Source organism: Accipiter gentilis, chromosome 9 (assembly GCF_929443795.1).
Source record: "Accipiter gentilis chromosome 9, bAccGen1.1, whole genome shotgun sequence".
NCBI classification, from domain to species: Eukaryota; Metazoa; Chordata; class Aves; order Accipitriformes; family Accipitridae; genus Astur; species Astur gentilis.
The window spans coordinates 31,345,376-31,362,080 of record NC_064888.1 but is presented as its reverse complement, the minus strand read 5'-3'; positions in this window follow the sequence as shown (position 1 = coordinate 31,362,080).

Sequence of the window (16,705 nt, the reverse complement as noted above, 5' to 3'; positions counted from 1 at the left end):
TCTCCTGAAAGCATTACTGTCATTTACAAGGCACGCCATTCTTGGTGTCAAATTAATCTGCAGCAATAAAGGACAGGGCTGCACACCTCTGACATACTACATCTGTAAAAGTATGTGCAGAGACAGCACATGTTTTGTGACAAAAAACCCACCTCTCTTTAGCTCCATCTATTAGTTAATTTATTTTTTTTAAAGGGATTCCGAGACAATGTAACAGGGAAAACAGCCAATTTGTAGTTCTCCATTCTGATTAAATGCTGCCTCTGTCTTTGATAATCTAGGGAGGGAAAAGAGGGGATAATGGTGAGCATCTGAATGATTATTTAGCATATAAAATATGTTTTCCAGGAAAAAAAAAAAGAATCATTTTATGAAACAACTTTTCAATATACAGATAACTGTCTTCCACACCTGTGCGTATGCACATGTGTGCACACACCTTTGTAAAAAATGAAAAGGTGAAAAAGGATCAGCAAAAGACACCTCAGATGGCCAGGAGGATTACTAATATCAAAACTCTCTTTATACATTAGTATCATGCTAAATGTGATGCTTGCAGCATTGTAAATCATCTTGCTGCATCAAGCTGAATGAAAGACTTACAAAAAAACAGAGACAGAAGAGATGGGAAATGTTGATTAAAAAAAATTTTCAAAGCAGCAGAAGGACAATCTGCTAAACTGCTAAGCTTATTTTGAATCAGCTGAGCTATTCTGATTTTCAGCAGGTGAATCTGGTCCTTAAAATTAGGAAAGTGGGATTTTGACAGCATTTTACTAAGCCCAAATTGTCAGTGAGCCTAAGGTTTGCTCCTGTGAGTCCACCCTTAGCACCTTCAGTTGTGGGCTTAGCATCTTGCTGGATTGAGCCCATAAGCAGTAGGCCAGATTTGGCAGAGTTCTCTGCAGAGGTACAAGGCTGATCCACTTGAAAAGCTGTTGTGGTTTAACGCCAGCCAGCAACTAAACACCTCGCAGCCGCTCACTCACTTCCCCCCCACCCAGTGGGATGGGGGAGAGAATTGAGAAAAAAAAAAATTAAAACTCCTGTGCTGAGATAAAAACAGTTTAATAGAACAGAAAAGAAGAAAATAATAAAGATAACAATAAAATGACAATAATGATAAAATAATTGGAACATACAAAACAAGTGATGCCCAATGCAATTATTCACCACTCACCAACTGATGCCCAGTTAGTTCCTGAGAAGCAATCTACCCCACCCCCCCCCTGCCCAGGCCAACTACCCCAGTTTATATACTGGGCATGATGTCACACGGTATGGAATACCCCTTTGGCCAGTTTGGGTCAGCTGTCCTGGCTGTGTTCCTCCCAACTTCTTGTGCCCCTCCAGCCTTCTTGCTGGTGGGCATGAGAAGCTGAAAAATCCTTGACTTAGTCTAAACACTACTTAGCAACAACTGAAAACATCAGCGTGTTATCAGCATTCTTCTCATACTGAATCCAAGACATAACACTATACCAGCTACTAGAAAGAAAATCAACTCAATCTCAGCCAAAACCAGACAAAAGCACATCAACATTTTCTGCTGCTGGCCATGTGCTCAAAATGCTCCTTTTGGGGAGGGGGACAGGGCAGTCACCTCCTGTCTTGTTGCTCCAGTGAACAGCATGATCCATAACTGATGGAGGCCATACCTGTAAAAGGAAAATAATCCAGAAACACTGAGACATTCCATGTACCACGGGTAACTGTGCCTCTATAAAGCTACCCAAGGAGGTCAGAATGAGAACTCGTGTACTTTTTCTCCAAATGTAGCATCATGTTTCATTTGAAGGAGAATTGACCCTTTCAGAAGTAAAGTCTCTATCACCCTTGTGAGCCCCAACATCAGTAGCACAGCCATTTATGGTTTGCCTTAGCAGGACCACATGTAATAGAAGCAAAATAATTACTTTTCTTTTCTCCTTTGTAAAGCAAAACATTAAGGAGAAAAATCTCATCTTTCTTTCTTCCATCCTCTTCAGGTCCAGAGATGATGGGGGTGAAGTATCAATTTATCAAAATCCCTGAACTACTGCGTAATTAATTTGAACCAAACGAGAGAGATTTTCCTGTGATTTTGTATTACAGTCAACCTAAGTATGAAAGGAAACAGTGTAAGGAGAATATGCGGTATGATAAAAGTTAATATTCTAGAAAATAATGAGATGTAAATTGCTAGTTGGAACAATACCTACAGGCCCAACTCTGCAAATTTTTTTTTTTTTTTTTTTTTTTTTGCAAAAGATAGGGGTATTTTTATGTATTAATAATAATTTTCAGTTCTTGAGCTCTTTATAAAGGAGATCAGTAAAAAAATGCCTTTTCTTTTCGGAGGAAGAAACTGAAGCAAAAACAGATATGATATACAGAGCTCCTTAGCAGACCAGGCACTCTTCACCATATCACAGATTTCCTGAGTTTCCTTTAAAGTTCTGAAGTATGATGGCTTTTACATACTGTACAGTATGTCAGGCATTAAATACCGACCATGTGGTTGGGGCAATAGTTTGAATTCAGAAATCAGCTTTCAGACAAAACTAAATAGTCAAAAAAATTTCCTCTTCAAAGTGTGTCCTAACACATTGTACCACTTTTGCCCTTGTTGTGGTTTAAACTTAGCCAATAACTAAGCATGCTAGCCTAGTGTTTAGGAAATCAGACTGTAAATACTCAGATTCCTGTTTCAAATGAGCAGGTGTTGCTTATGGGCAAAAGTTGTAATTTAGGCATTTCCTGCATTTCAAAAGGGATTTAGACATCTGAGCTAGACATAGCCCTCCTCCTGACATAGACATGTCGTCTAGAGACTAAAGCACTGGATTTTAACTCCGAAGACTTGCAACCTGTTCCTGGCTCAGCCATGTGGCAGCTGGTAACCTTGGACTTGATAGCACTTTCCTAGGACAACCTTACGTCATCCTCTTGCTTGTCTCAACGCAGCTACCTCTATGGTCCTATTTTCCTCCTGGGCCTATCCCTATCCACAGAGCTCTGTCTTCTCTAACTGTCTGGAAGATCACATTTCTGTCAAAGTCCTGCAGTGCGGTCATTTTGATTTCAAACGGTTTTGAAGGACTGACTACTTATGCTGCACCAACTGCTGTGTCTTCCTGAAAACTCTTGATCCTGTCCAGGGAGGATTACAATAGTCCAACAGGGCAGCCTGCCACAGCCATAGGCAAAAGTGTTGCTACTTCTTGGCCTCAGCAATTTAACGCCAATCATTGGTCCTCTGTTGTTAATGGCTACAAAATATCTTCCCTGGTTCTTCTGCTGGGGTCCTGTCATTCAGAAGCAACAAGTCTAACTTCACTGAAAATTGCTTTAATGAGCTGTAGTACATAGTTACATTAGACATGGGCTTACTGGCTCCCTAATTTGTGCTCCGAGAAAGCTGGGATAAGATACTGTCTGCGCTTGTATGTTTTGTGATTTAGTGTTTGCAAAGTGCTTTATGATCTGTGGTGCTGCGCTGCTGCTGTACTGCCACAAACAGAAAATGGCACTTTTCTGTTCCAGTCACTCGGGGACAAAATAATAGCTGCAACTGTGTCTTTGTGTAGGCAGAGCATTATGCAACAACCCTCCCATCTGGGATGCTCTCAGCATTAATAAGAGGAAATTGTTGTTTGAGGAGAGCCTTGCCTTCCTGTTTCTTTAACCTGGCTTCTCTTACCTGTCTGAAAATATCTCCTAACTGCCAGTCTAAAATCTGTATCTCGACAAAGGGGTGCTTCTCTAAGCAAATATAACAATCAACAATGTCACATAACCCAAGCAGGACTTTCAGCTCAATATTGTGCTGAAATGCCTTTTTCTGGTATGCATGCCATGGATGAAAGGGTTTATTTCTGTAGGATGGAGAGATTTTTTAATCTTGCAAAGGAAGAGATGAACTTCTTATTTTAAAATAAATGTTATGCACATTGTCCTCTGGACAATTGCAGTTCTCCCTACTACATGCAGATGGTTAACTACATGAAAGAATATATTCATTTTCCTTGCTGCTTCAGACACTGAGCTGGTAGGAAAACTAACACAGATATGCAGAATATAGAAAAAATAAAGGTTACTCTGTCTTGCAGTCTGATTAGAAGGGGAAAAGAAAATCCACCCCAGTAGAAGTCATCCATTTCAGGTCCAAGTTCTGGTGAATATTGTTGTGAAAAAAATTTTTTTTTAAAATCTATTTAGGGTCGATCTTAAAGGTTTGAGTTCACAAAACCAAAATCTTGCCCCTTAAATCAAGATGGAAAAATCTAGAGGTAGGATACATTCCTTTTGACGTGGGTCAGACTTTTCATTCTGACTTGGTTTATATTTTTGTATGAATAAATAAATAAATAAATAGAAACCAAAAGGAATGAAACATTAAATCATTCTGCTTTAAATGCCACAAATAGATGTTTTGACCCCATTTTCACATTTTATTTCAGTTTTTGAAGCTTTTCCAGTTCTGAAGTTACAGGCAGCATGTTTCAGTGAAGTGGTTTGCATATAACAAATCAGCATTTTCCAATTGGAATAAAGTCTCTATCACTTGTCTTTAGAAAGGAATCATTACCATAAGATGACTGCCATCTTAGCCAGCACTGGGGACAGAGACGGATATCTCCAGTTGGAGTCATAAGTCTCTACAGTAATAACCACAGTGATGGGCGCTGTGAGCTCTGGCTGTAATAGCTTTCTTATATCTTGTTTTGGGTATGTCAAGAACTGACCAGTGATTTACTGACCTCGGAACAGTGCCATGGTGTTATTCCAAGCTGGTGAATGGAAAGGGTTTTTTTGATCACAAGGGTTGGTTGAGAGATCTTTGTGGCTGAAATAAGGTTTGCTTCATCTCAGAGTAACTCAGTAAAAAATATCTTACTAGGATGCACTAACAGTTCTGCTGCTCACTGACAAAGAAAAACAGCATCAAGGTTTTTCACCTCCTTTCAGATGATAAGAAATAGCAATGTCTTTACCAATCAAACAGAAACCACTGAGAACTCAACTTATGATAGCCAGTTGTTGGTTGCAACTTCTAAGTGTGTAATGATGGGTTAGGACAAAGATTTGGTGATCATGGTGATACTGTCCACATAGATAGATGAATATCATACTCTTGTTGCTAATTTAAATCCTTTAAAGCAGTCTTTGCTTAGAACAGGGTGCTAGGAATAAACAAATCTGGCTGACAAAAGCACGAGAGAAATCAATCAGCCACAATAACTCTTTAGTGTCCTTTGCCAATAGTGCAGTAAAAATAAATGTTTGCTGTAAGAACAGCTCTTTGCAAAGTTAAGTTGTCCTAAAGGGAGCTGATCAAAGTTTTCTTGGCATCACTTAGTATTGCAGAACACTAACTGTAGATAAATATTCCTCCAGAAGTGCAAATTATCACTGCAACTGCAAGCATGGACTAAGCTCTTAATTCTGCCCCTGTAATTTTTTTTTCCTATTCATCTCCCTTTGATCACACTATTTCATTAGGATCTAGCCAGGAGATTAGAAGGTTAGGGTGGGGGAAGAAGCAGCTTTTTGATTGGTACCTCGAGATGTTCTCTACCTGTGGCTCTCTACTGCTCTGCCAGCTGTGCAATGGGGTAAAGAGTCTTAATTCTGGCAATGGAGAGACAAGCAAAGAGTAATTTGCAACTCAGGCTGGAATAAGAATATGGGTCAGTTCATGAATTATTTGTTTATTTGTTTGCTAATGTGGTCTGGGAGAGAATTTACAATCTGACTTTCTCTGAGCATGCCCTGTAGCTGGGCTGAACAGGCCTGTCACCAAGAGGTAAATAAAAAAAACAATCTCCTGTCCAGGAGCGTGATTTTAAAATAATTGGAAGAAAGCAAGCATACCAATAGACTTCCTAAGATCATCTCCTTGAAGCATGAGTTTCTAGTGAGGAAAAATTCCTGGGTCTTGCTCCTGGTCATGCTTTTCAGTTTGGCAATATTCCAATTTGTCCCCAAATGGCCATTAAACTGTCAGATGGCTTTGGAACAGCTGACCTTTGTTGCAACATGAACTTTCTGCTCCTGGTTACGCCATATCTCATCTCCACTGCCTGTAGCAGTTAAAGGGAATTCAAGTTTCTAAGATCACCCCTGGACAGGGATACCAGAGAGAGCTCTGCTGTAGTTTATTGCATGCGTATCTTGTATTGCTCTGTAACTGTGTTGCCCTGCTGTATGTACTATGCAATGGGTGTAGGTTATCCATGGAGAAACCATCATAATTCATATACAGCTGGGTTTTAATGACACATCTTATCGTATATACATACACATATATGTGTGTGTTTCTTTAAGAAACAAACCAACAGTTCTGCCTTGTGATATAAGCACAGCTTTATAATTACACATGAATGACTAGGGATGCCAGTAATTTTATGGGAGGAGCTTCATCATCTTGAGAGCTGTAGTATGAGGGTTTTCCCCATAGAAGTGTGGAAAAGGATAGAAGGGATATGCTTTATCATCTTGCTTTGAACTTCCCTTTTTTCCTCCCAGATAACAGCCACAAACTGCACTGCTGAAGGATCCATCACACATCCATCATTTCTTCCTTCTGCACCACGAAGCTTTGCAGCCTTCAGTTGTCAACGCGATTCCAGCCTCCAAGGTGCTGTTAGTCACAGGTGATGGGAACAAGACCCTTGGGCAGAGGAGTTGTTGGGTCAGCACTAGCATGGGTGTGGGGGTCAGTGCTTGGTTTAGACTCCACGAGTACTGGCTTCCCCTCTCAGCTCTGCTGACACCTTGCGTGCTATTGCCTTGACTTCCTGGCTGGAACATGTTAATGATGACATTTACTCCTGTCTGTTTTGACAGAGAGGTGCAGCAGCAGAGCTGTTACAGGGATTTCCTGTGAATTTAAGGGCACAAGGTCAAGCTGAGCTATAGCCTTGAGATGTAGTCAATCCTATCCTCTTTCCCCATCCATCCAGCCGCTTGGGCTCTGGACGGGACAGTAGGATGTGAAGATGCTGGCTACAGAAACTGCAGGACAACTCTAGGCAAGGTTTCTTATCTTTCAACTTTTTTTTTGTTTTTTTGAAGGTTTCTTTTGGATGTGTCTTTTGCAGCATTTTTATTTGGATGTGTCTTTTGATAATACTTGTTTTCCTGTCTGTGCAGATAGTACTTTGACCTGCTGGCACAAGTCAGAAGCAGAGGCAGAAAGCAGCCCCTCGCTCCCCGCAGCGCCCTGTTGCTCTCACAGTGCCTCTCTGCCTGCATTGATTCACGGTCTGCCCATCTCTAGTTCAGAACAGTCAGAGCTGTACCAAACCTCTGTTTCTGCCTGTGGCTGTGTTTCTGCAGGCTGTGATCTTCTCAGATCACACGCACACAAAGGTCAGGTGGCAGAGCACCAAACCCTCCCAAAGCTCAAGGGTGCTCAGGTGTCAGCAGTGACAGGTCAGCATGCAGCAGGATGGCCCCCGTGCCAGCAGCGGGACACAGAGGACAGCTGTACTGTTGGATATGTCTCTGATGAGGGCTAAAAGCCAGCTCCTTGCTGCTACTGAACATTGAAAATCCCACATGCTTTCTTTCATCAAAGAAGAGATGTAGAAATTCATATGTCCTACCTGTATTTACCAGCTTGGTTTTTCTAGATGAGCTTATGAAGGGGGAAAGACCTTACGTGATGTGACTACAGTTCAGAGAGGGAGGCTGGAGCCCACTGTTCTACGCCATGTTTCAGCTCAGGCAAATAAACACCCTGTCCTAAAGTATTAGCGCATATAAATCCACCTTTTTCCAGACTGGTTCCAAAGTTACAACTCTAAACCTCTGGTTATAAATGTTTAGGCAGCTGATTCCGAGGTTAAAAAGAGCAGTCACTGGAAGGTTTGCCCATGGTGTAAATGGAGCAGGGGTGCTACCCCCAGCTGTAAGCTCTGACATTAATTAGCCATTGGAGGGAGACAAAGAGCTGTCTTTCTTGCACGTCACCATGGTTCTGCAGAGGCAGTTACTCATTATTACCCAGCTGCTCAATCCAGATGTTTTATTTAGCAATCGGTAAAGCGACTTCTGAGCAACTCCTACCACCATGGGGATAGGACAGCTGCAGGGCTGCTCCCCATTTCAGGGGACTTAATAGAATCACCAACTAATACGCATGCATCACCCGCAGAAACGTGAAACAAGGCCACCTCTCGATACACAGGGCTGGCTGTTTCTCTCTGCAGTGGTTCATATAACCATGGAAGGCTCAAACTACAAACAGACACTGCAGCCCGACTTCCCTACTTGCCATACCAGTTCAGCTAAAGCTCCTAGGTCATGTCTTTCTTTAATTTGTCATCCAAACAGAAGCTGACACCCCCTCCTTAACCCAATACATTTCAGCTTCCGGTTGCACCAGGAGAAGGAGGAGTTTCCTAATAAATTCCCCTTTCTTGTCACCTGTATATCTCTGCAAAGCGAAATCCACAGCCTAATGCCCAGCATGCTAGCAGGTCCCCCATCCCATCAAATCCCTTCTGTTCCTCTATTATCCTGAGCGCTACCCCAGGGACAAAGCATTCTCAAAAGGGGAGACAGGAATTCCATAACTTATAAAGAAACTTAAAATCTTGGCTCACATAATTGGAAAATGGCAAATCTTTGATTTTCTTAGATTATTCACACACAGGGGAACTCAGAGATTAGTGTATGCTGCTCAGCTGAGGCTGCTCTCACCTGAAGGTTGCCAATGAGGGCCGTACACTAAAAGGCAGGTATATCACGGACAAACAGAGCTAAAGTGGTTATAAATCTCTTGGACCAAAGAGTATGCATTTAGCCCGTAACATGGGTGGTGGAATTCACGTCTGTCTGCACACATACACAGAGGCATCTTTTAAGCACTCTATCTCATAATTTTCTAAAATTATTTTTCCAAGGATTCATTTGGCTAGTGACATGCAGTGTAAGGGCAGTGTAAGATCCATGCAGGCTCATAATAATTCTTTCTATCAATTCTGTGAAACTGCCTGAGGAAGAAATGTGGGGCAGGGGGGAATGAATGACACTTGCCAAAGTTTGAGACAAGACATGGAAACATTAAACTCCAAATCTTTCTGCCATTGTATTTTAGTAGTTTAATTCACCACAGAAAAAAATGTTAGGAAGGGGGAGATATCAGAAGCTGAACATATTGGAAGGTAATACAGACAGGAGGGAGGTGCAGTAACTTCTTATATTCTTGACAAGGTTACTTTGGAAGTTTGCAAAATGTTCCTCTCTTTCAGTCTGTGCTCTCCCTTCAGTGTTGCTTTTTGCATCAATATGAGGCAGAGCGCACAAACAGGTTCTAGCTGGGATTTCCTAGCGGTAGCTTCATTGCTGGGAGAGTAGCAAGCATTGCATTTCAAGTTACCCTCAGTGGCACACCCCTGCATCAAAGTAATTACACAGAACTTGAGCTAAACAAGCAAAGTGAAGAGGAAAAGCAGTATATCTTCTTTATATGAAGGCTTTACATGATGCTCAAACAATATTGTACATAAGATTTTAATGAGAAAAATAATGTTTCTGTTATGAAACAGCAACACAAATACTCATGCAAGTAAGAAAAGGACTTTTCCACCTCTAGGATTGGTTTCTGCTGAGCAAATGTGCCTGAAAATATTTCAAGCCCCCTTTTCCAACTATGGAAGGTAGGCAAGGTGTCTCAGGGCCAGATTCTGAACTAGCGGAAATCAGGACAGCTCTGCTGACTGTGGGGAAGAGTTTGATTTTCACCAGCTGAAACTGTTATAGGCAAAAAAATAGTTTGAACTGTGAATGCTAACAGGTGGCAGATAATTGGGTGTACATGTGTGAGGGAGTGAATGACCAAAACTGAACTTTTTGGCTGCTCATGCATTGTAGTCTACTGCTCTGCATGTAGACTATTTAGGTTAGGAAAACAGGGGACTTGGGGGATTGGTAAAAGAGGAGGCTGTTCAAACAAGGGTTCCCCAAAAGAAGTGGTTTCAGAAGGAGAAAGCAGGGCCAGAAAGAAGAAGGTGAAGGTCCTGCTGGAGGAAAGATGTGGCATGTGGGGAAGAACATGGAGATCAGGAAGATGCATGCTGGGGGACAGTCAGTGCTCTTGGCTGGTGACGCCACCCCCCCTGTGGGGAAGGGAAGGTGAGACCTGGTGAATGCAGTGCTGGGGGAGAGCGAGCGTGTGAGTGTATATGTGAGGTAAGTAAGGTAAAAGCTCTAATCTCACTTGTTCTTAAATAAATGCCAGTATCCGGATTCACTGTGGGCTGTGGTTTACCCTGTCTCAGCCATGTCAAAGACCCAATCACAATCAGTCACTGTAATGTCATTGTCCTGTACATAGCTTAGCAAAAGTTGCTTTCCCTCCCAAGTTGTCCCAGTCACTGTGAAAAGGATGAGCTTAATTGATAATGCAGCTCACAGCAAAATATTGAACTACACAGTCAATCAGAAACACACCAGTTAAGTCTTTTTCTTTCCTTATGTGCCCTCTTTGGGTGGTTTCACACTGATGCAATTCATTGAAAATCAAAATAAGTACAACCCTACACAGGGAAAATTGCATTTGAAGGTTTCCCAGAGATTCAGTGGTGACCAGCACTGAGAGATTACTTTATCAGCCTTGAAAGAAATATTCATCACCGTTTTGGCAGCTTTGTCATTCAAGTGGCAGGAAGAATTCAGTTTTCCATTCAGCAGGTGCTAATACAGTTATATCAAATCCTAAGCATGGGAGAAAATAACCCATACATACATATACATGCACAGGGTTCCTGCCCTTCCCCCACAACCTCTTCAAAGCTCAGCAGCGAAAGGGATCTGACCTGAAATGTTACAGCCAAGTTGTTATTTCATGCCCTGTAAACAAGTGCCAGATGATTGCTTCTTCCCCTCAGGCAGAAGGATGGAAAATATCAGGTCCTCACTTGCTAACAAACCTTGGGACTCAGTGTGCTTCTCCCTTTAAACACTAGATCTGCTGCTTTGTAGCTGGAGGCTTTTCACAGCTTCCCTTCAGTCTTACTGAAGATGTGACTTTAGACTCTGAACGTCGGCACTACTGGGAAGAACTCAAGATTTCTTTAGGAGGGACAAGAACTGAATTGAGTAGGGCCCACCAGAGAAAACGTCACTTAAGTGAGGGACATTTGCTCTTTTCAGAGGCCTAGCCCTTGATCAGTCAAGAAAATGGGAGCTTGTTGGAGAAGAAAAAGGTTTCCTTGCAGACAAAGGGATGTCTTTGTGAATGGGATACCAACACACACGTGATACTATGAGCCCAAGCCTTTTGGGGTTTTGATTCATGAATGGACAAGTGTACAGACGTCTGCCCCCTTCAAATTCCCCCTACCTTGGCTCTGATACTGTAGGTACATTGCTGTTTATGTACAATTATTTTAAAGTGAATTAAAAGAGATTTTAACTTTCTTCAGTTTGCAGAGTTACATAGGCAGCTGAACCATCCAAACAGTGAGAAGGAGAGGATCCATCAGGGGGGCTGGGATGGCTGGATGAGAGCAGGAAAAATTAGTCTTCCCAGGATAAGATGTTCCTCCCTGTGAACCAGTGAAAATGTCTTTTAGCTGCAGTGGAGAAAAAAAGAAAGACATTTCTTACACACTGAATAAGTAATAAATTGAAAGGGCCTGATTTTTTACAGCAAACTGAAGTAATCTCTGTTTAACTTTATCAACTGCAGGGCTGGGTCCTGGTATGAGGGTTATCTAATAGCCTCAAAGTTTCTGATAGTAATTCAGTGTTGATTACAGAAATAACAGAGGGAAAAGGAACTCCTCAGCTGAGAGACAAAAAGCAATGCTCAAGTTTAAACACTGCTATTTCTCACATAAAGTTTTGATGGACTGTGCACAACTTCCCCGTTACATTTTCTCACTGTTGACTTATTTCTGAAGGAACCACTGCACACTGTGTGTATTCATGCTGCTTTTCCTGTTGAAAATACCAACCTCATTGATACCTTGAGTGGAAAGTTGAGCCCATGAAACTTTGAAAGACCCTTCTCCTCTGGGTGAGAGAGACTCAAGCAAGGCCAGAAATCAATATAATAGAGTTGAAGAAATGAAAAATGGAGGATTCAAATGCCTGATATGATGGTTTTTCTACTCAAGTGTAGCTTTCCTTCAGATGACCACAATCCTCATACCTTCATATCTTCTTGAAAATGTTACTCAGAGGCAGGAAAAGCAGGTAAATTTTTCCTACCCCTTTGTATTGTACTCATAATTGATTTTTTTGCCATTTGTGTCTGCTTGCAAAATAGTCCATGAAACTAATTTCTAATGCTTGACTTTATTTCATCCAAAATTGAAGTATGAATCTATTCTATCAAAAAATACCTGTACTACAACAGACTACTTGTGCATGTGACTGCAACATTCCAAATTTTCATTGAGCTTGTTAGTTAGAGCAATCATTTATTATTATTGTACATAGTTAAAACATAGAAATCTAAGTTGTAGGTTAAGGAATAAAGCTGAAAATACCCACGCTTTCTATAGTAGTGAAATTCTACTAGGACTGTTTCTTAGTAAGAGGGAGGAGAGGGAAACAAAATCAAGAAAATGACAGTTATCTCTAAAATATGCAAAGATGTATCACTCTTTAAAATCACATTCCAGCAAAACATGAGTTTTAGGAAAGATGACATCTTCTAGATGCATTAGTGTGTCTCTGCTCCTCTGTATTGCTCTTTCACCTTTCTGAAAGAGAGATGCTTTCTGCATTTCTGATTGTATTTTAGCATAACAGACACGAATAATATGATCTGACAAGTTGTCCCTGAGCTGACTTCCATACACACTAAATGATCTTTGCAGTAGATGACATTTGACAACATAGATAACCTTAGCACAATAAAGAGATCTAGCCAGATTCTCCAAAAATATAAATTAGTATAGCTCCACTGAAGAAAAAAGAACTAATTCAATTTATACTAGCAAAGAAGCTATGTGATACAGAATCAAGTCAGTTAAATTACAATTTTCTTGAATTATTTGCCATAGCTTAAGAAAATTAATTTATTTGTGTTCATTGTGAATACCTTTTCAGTAATGACTGTGCCTCAAATAAAATATTTATAAAAGGTCTAGGAAACTCTCATCATATTCTGGTTGGATAGAGTAAAGAGTGTTTAGACGCTGTGAGCCAGGCAGTATTACTCCAACACAATCTGTGTTTGCCTCCTGATATGACTAATATAACTAGCAAAGTTTAAGTGCAGTGATGGGAGGAGCTTTTGTTTTAGCAGCCAGATTGTGACGGGGTCAGTAGGCATTCTGTCACTTCTTCCACATGCTGTTTAGAAGGGCTTAGCAGAATACTCAGTGTGTGATGTGTTAAAGCATTGCCCTACAATTCAATGAGAGATTCCTTAGTCATGTTTCTTTTCTAAAGCCTTACACTCTGAAGGATAGATGGTACAACAGAAAAGCACAATTTGTTTGATATGCAGATGGTAAAGCACAGGTAGTGAGTGGCTTGCAATCAGGGTTATACACAGTCAAGGGTTATATACTGTCAGGGATTGTGGCTAGCAACAAATTATTATCAATATCAATAGATGTAGTCCACTTGATTAGTTTGTATTGGGTAAACCTGTGCATTACTTATCCAACTCTGTGAAGGTCTGGAGAGTCCTGGCACAGAGTCAATGGCACATACTTAGTCAAATAGCCTTGTCATATGCTTATTGGCTTTCAAAAGGATAAAAGTGTGCCCACTGTGTAAGACAGACAAGTGTTCAAGTGTTTTGATCACCAGGAAGACTGTTTTATTTCAAGTTGTACAAATCCCAAAAAGATCAATCTGGAGCTGAAGGAATTCACAGGGCACCTAAGTTACTATGGTGTCTACACCCAAAATCACATAAGAGAATGCTATAAGCACCATAATGTTACTGATGTCTTTAGTGGAAAAGGGACAGACTCTGGAAGAAATCTGGGGTGCAACTTGACATTAAACCCATGGTGGAGCAACTCAGCTGCTCTACCTCTGCATTGAAGAGTCCCTTCCTCCTTTTACCACCTTTTGTTTTAGCCCTGGATTGCAGACTAACTCTGCAGCTACAAAGGGACTCTGGGATATGAACAGTGTTATGGAGTTTACATGAAAATCAGTCTTCTTTAACAGAGAAAAGGAAGAATGTTCAAAAAAAAATCTCTAAAGCATCTGATAAAAACAACTGCTATAAAACTTTAAGGCAGGATCTAAGCTCTGGGCACATAATGTTTAGACAGATAAGAAGTCTGTGAAAAGACAAGTTCAGCCAGGGGATTCCCTTTAACTTGGTATTGATAGTATTATTGTCAGGAAAATAAGAAATAATGAAAAGAAAAGTCAAAAGCACAGAGCTAAGAAGCACATCCCCCCAAAGCTAGAAGGCTGCTTCCTTTCAAACTTCTCTAAACAGTCTCTGAGATCAGAAAATTATTTAAGTTCTAAAAAACTATTAGCTAGATAGAGAAATCCAAACCACTTCTTGCAGCAAATGAGCAGGATGGAGTCAGATGTGGAACATTAGCTGGGGTCAGAAGGCAGTTAGACAAAATCATTAGGTTTAACCCACAGAAGTCAAATCTCACGGTCAATTGAGTCCACTGGCTTTGCTTCTGCAAAGCATTTTCAGCTGATTAGATCAGTCCAAGAAATGCCTGGCAGTATTATCTTGGTCTTCAAGTTACATAAACACTGAGAGTAAAGGGATGAAATTTTAACTGTGCTTACTGAAACAGGAACTGTGAAGAAAGGTAAATAATATTACCAAGAATAAAGAGTTTTAAAGCCAGATGGTTATGCAAGAGAAAAAAGAGAGAGAGAAAAGCTGTTCTTGTAACTGGAGCTGCACAGACTGGCTTCATTCCAGGTGGGAAGAACATATGAAAATTTTGAAATGTCCCAGGAAGAAGAGCTTTACCTAGTGACCAAGAATCACAGAATCATAGAATCATTTAGGTTGGAAAAGACCTTCAAGATCATGGAGTCCAACTGTAAACCTAACACTGCCAAGTCCACCACTAAACTATGTTCCTAAGTGCCACACCTACATGTCTTTTAAATACCTTCAGGGATGGTGACTCAACACTTCCCTGGGCAGCCTGTTTCAATGCTTGGTAACCTTTTTGGTGAAGAAGTTTTTCCTAATACCCCATCTAAACCTCTCCTGCTGCAACTTGAGGCCATTCCCTCTTGTCCTATGGCTTGTTACTTGGGAAAAGAGACTGACACTCACCTCACTACAACCTCTTTTCAGGTAGTTGTAGAGAGTGATAAGGTCTCCCCTCAGAAGAAAAAGAACAAGGGTGGGTTGTTTGGGGTCTTCAGAAATGTTTCGTTCCAGCAAAACACAAATCTTTTATTTCTGTTTCTATTTGAAATATTAAATATTTCCCTATAGGAAAAAAAACAGTAAAGTGGGCAAGTGGTGACTTCCAAATGAATAAAAAAAGATTCACAAATTTTAAAAAGACCCATCGTCGCATTCTTAGAACCTTACTCTTTCTTCTTTAAAAAGGAAATTAAACTGATCCAAACTACCTCAATTTCAGTAGAATAAAAATTATTCACATGGACTGACTGTGGTTCCATCACATTTCCTATGACTAGCTTTATTAGTAATACACATTAGATCCAGAAGTTGTCATATATATTGACAGCTTTCAGAATTGTTATCTTTAAAGGAGATAAAGACTACTTAGCTATTTTTGGAAGGCATTGGATACAGCTGTATTTCTGTAACTAAGTTTATATCCTTTGCATCACATGTCACTGATACATATGCTAAACAGGAGTCTAGTTATATGCCTAACGAGACATATGCAAAAATACTGCAAAATATTAATAAAGCCTTTGAATTTTGCATTGTGAGTGGAGTATTCCAGCATCCTTGATATAAGTCCAGCATACTGCAGGGACTGAATCCCAGGCAGAACTACTCTGAATCACAACTTAACTTAAAATATAGTCAACACAGGATGAGAATGCAATATGCCATCTCAGTGAAAGATGAAATACAAAGGATAAGACTGCCTAATTGCACCAAAGATTCTGTAATTCAGCGGCATGGCCTAATTTTGTCAGTGGCACACATATTTGAGAGGGAGATTCATTCACTGAAAGAGCCACTAGTTCATAGCGAAAAGGATTTTCTACCTTTAAAGTGCTCTTTGCTATTCTTCAGGCTCAGGCCATGTCTCTACTTTATCACTAGCTTTTACAAGTCACTAAAGACAGCCTTATAAAACAATTTGGTTCCCATTCATTTCAGTGAAATTCAGAGAAAGCAGGCATTACATTCAGGGAATCCATTTCATTTCTGGAAAACTACCTACTTCTACATAGATGTTAGGAGGCCAAATGAGTTTCATTGCATGTTCACATACTGTAGGCAATAGGAGTCAAATATAGACCATGAACTATAACAATAATAAAAAAAATATATTTTGAGAAGATCAGCAGAAAGAAGTTCCTAGGAAAATGCACAGTGTATTGTGTTACATCCTGAGAGAACAGCCTAAAGCAAGGGCAGAAATAAGATGCATTTACATTCCCTTTAGGCCCACTCCATTTCAACATACATTGAGCAGCAAAAAGACCCTGAGGTATAAATTAGAGCAAAAACTGTTTTTAGCTTGCAACACCTCATGTTAAGCTGCCCGAAGACTTCTGTGAAACTCAAGATACCTGAACAACCATTTCAGAAATG